The sequence below is a fragment of the Nicotiana attenuata genome, unplaced genomic scaffold (assembly GCF_001879085.1).
Source record: "Nicotiana attenuata strain UT unplaced genomic scaffold, NIATTr2, whole genome shotgun sequence".
Taxonomy (NCBI): domain Eukaryota; kingdom Viridiplantae; phylum Streptophyta; class Magnoliopsida; order Solanales; family Solanaceae; genus Nicotiana; species Nicotiana attenuata.
Genome location: NW_017671962.1, coordinates 224,770 through 228,387, shown reverse-complemented (window position 1 = coordinate 228,387; position 3,618 = coordinate 224,770).

Here is a 3,618-nt window from a genome sequence, read left to right as displayed (position 1 = left end):
CAAATGGATTTAAGATAAATGAATGTGATAAATGTGTGTACATTAATAATGTTCCAAATCACATAGTCATTGTTTGCTTATATGTGGATGATATGCTCATAATGAGTAATGACATTGCCAACATAAATCCTACTAAGCGTATGCTAACTAGCAAGTTTGATATGAAAGACTTGGGAGTTGCTGATTTAATTCTGGGAATTAAGATCCATAAGACTTCTCATGGTCTAGCATTGTCACAATCTCATTATATTAAGACAGTACTTGAAAAATTCAAGCACTTGGGCTTTAAAGTTGCAAAGACTCCAATTGATGTGAATCTTGCATTAGCAAAGAACAAAGGCCAAAGCATATCACAATTGGATTATGCTCGTGTGTTGGATTGCTTAATGTACATCATGAATTGTACACGACCAGATATAGCTTGTGCTATAAGTAAATTGAGTCGATATACGAGCAATCCAGGCCAATCTCATTGGATAACCATGAAACGAGTTTTGGGGTATTTAGTACATACCCAGGACTTTGCTTTGCACTACAATAAATATCCTGCGGTCATTGAGGGATACTGTGATGCAAATTGGATCACCGGATCAACTGATTCCAAGTCCACAAGTGGATATGTATTTACTATTGGTGGAGGAGCGGTATCTTGGAAGTCATCCAAACAAACTTGTATTGCCCGCTCTACAATGGAGGCTGAGTTCATAGCCTTGGATAAAGCCGGTGAAGAAGCTGAATGGCTCCGGAATTTCTTGGAAGATATTCCATTTTGGCCCAAACCATTGGCACCAATATGCATACATTGTGATAGTCAAGCGGCAATTGGAAGGGTTGGGAGCGTTATGTATAACGGTAAGTCTCGCCATATACGACGAAGACATAAAACTGTTAGAAAATTACTCTCTAGAGGAATTATCACGATTGACTATGTAAAGTCAAGTGATAATGTGTCGGATCCACTTACAAAAGGCCTAACTAGAGAGGTAGTTGAGAAGTCATCAAGGGGAATGGGATTGTGGCCGAGAACAAGTCATAGTGGCGGTAACTCTACCTAGAAGACTGCAGATCCCAAGATCTAGGTTCAAGGAGATCAAACAAAGTCATTTATGACGGTTCAACATTGTCAACTAAACTTTTGGTCCAATTCTCGTGATGAGACAATGTTCAGTACCAAGGATAAAGCATTAAGGCTTTTTAATGATTTCTAAATTTGATAAGAGGTATATCAAATAGTGTATCTATGGGATGACACGTTTAGGAATCACCTATGTAAGTGTGAAGTGTTAGCCGCTTCAAGGAGAACATTGTAAGGCCAGTTCTCTACGCACTTATGAAACCAGGCGGTGTTCATGGCTGAAACGAACACAACAATGAGAACCAAAGACGGTTAAGGGTTGGTTGTGTGACTTGTGGTTGTCTAGGTATACACTAAAGTTCGACGGTTCAAAGATATCAAATCTACCGATTGATCGAGTATATCCGACATAAGTTCACTACGGAAAGTTCAAAGGGAAACCTACTTATCCAGATGCAATTAATCCTTACTTGCGAATCACACAGTTTTTCATGCATACTTCCGTGATATAGCCATTCCCCATTCATATGGGGGATTGTTGGGTTTTGGATGTGTTTAATTAATATATTAAATACTTCAAAGATGGTGAATGGGAAATGGAGGGAAATAAAATTTTTGAGTGAAATTTTAAGTTCCCCCCTTGGCAAATGGGCATTGTCCCATATTGGAAGAGGAAGAGGTTTTTTATGGGTATATAAGCAATTGCTCTTCTTCTAGCTCTTAAAGAGTTGAGAAGAAGGCAAGCCTCGCGCCGTCGTCGTCGTCGCTCGCTCGGCTCGGCTTCGGCTTCGGCTACGGCTACGGCTTCGGCTTCGGCTTCGGATTCGGATTCGGATTCGGATTTGGATTTGGTCAAATGATTGATTGATTAACTTTTTGGACCAAATTTATTTGTTAATAGTAAAATATTAACAGAAATGTTATTAAATATTTATTTTAATAACAAAATATTAATATTAAATATTAATATTAAATCCAATCCGTGTTTCTGTTTTGGTAACAGAAAAGTAACTACCCTCTTCAATTTTCCCTCTTTATTTTTCCTCTTTATTATTGAGTAAATGGCCATTTATGTAATGGCATTTATGCTGTGGGCGTTTTGCATAAACAGCCATTCTGAAGAGTTGCACCTCTTCAGATTTCAGCCTAACTTTGGCTATAAATACAACACTATTCTGCTCAGAACTTCACTACGATATTCTGAGTTTCTTCTCCTTCTTCTGCATACTTTTAGCATCAAACAAAGCAAAAAGTAAGTGTGATTTGCTACCGAACTTTGTGTTCGCTGAAACACTGGGGTTTGAAGTACCACTACACCAGTGTGTAATTCGTTCTATCCTGGGAGGAAATAATCCATAACCTTGGGTACTAGGAGGGGATTAAATTCCTTAAGGAAACACTGTGAATTCAGTGGGCTCGAATTGGTTTTATGTCATTTCTGTTTATGTTCATTTCTGTTTATACTCATTTATATTTCCAGAATTATTTTACAAATACAGTCTACTAACAATAACTGCCCGACCGGCCGTAGCTCGGTGTCATATGCATGAAAATGCACGTATTACAATATTATGAACATTAACGTCTTTATCCAATACCTCAATAGGAAACTAGACACATACTTAGACATGCTTGAATATCACTTTACGTGAAGGAATACTATAGACATCCTTAACTGCTAAGAGTAGAAACACTTATGAAATAGCATTACGTTAACGTATCGTTACTTGGATCATGACAAAAGAAAAGAAGGGATAACCTTAACATACCTGGGTAGGGACAAATCTGTATGATATTTTTGACGAAGATTGCTCCGTATTCTTCTAGAACCGCAAAAATCCACGTTGCTATTATTCCAACAAATCCTCGTTGGAAAATTTTCTGCTCTTATTAACGTTTTTTAAAGAAGATCATAGTGAGTTATGGCTCCTACTTCTAACGTTTCCTTTATAAAAAGATAGCTTCTGATCTCCAACATCTCAAACTAATGAAAGGAAGCCTTCTTGCTTTCTTTTGGAATGAGTAACGTTTTGTTCTCATTATTTGCTTTGGATTTGTTGAAAATTGGAATAAATTTACTTCTGAATGAAGCTTTGGTTGAAATGAAATTTTGATTCTGTTTCAATGTTTCTTATTTGGACCAAAGGCAGAACACTCTTAATCTTTAACTAGGAATTCCTGATGTCTCACATATAAGACTTTAAAAATGACTCATTCTTATGAGTCATTTAATGGTTTACACGATACTTGGTCTACAAAGCATATATGACAATGAGTCATATGCTTGAATAGTGGCCTATGCCACGTGGGGAGTGGGATATTAGTTATTTTTTTTATCCACTTCTAGTTAACCGGGTAATATCCTGTTACCCGGTAATTAATCAGTTACCCGCATAATTTAAAAATTATCACAAATTACTTAAAGTTCTATTTATTTTTAAAATGCTTCATATATACTTTATATATTATACTACACTGGTCATATGGTACCTTGCATGGTACTAGTTCATAATTATCGGGTATTATCGCTCGACCCATATTTT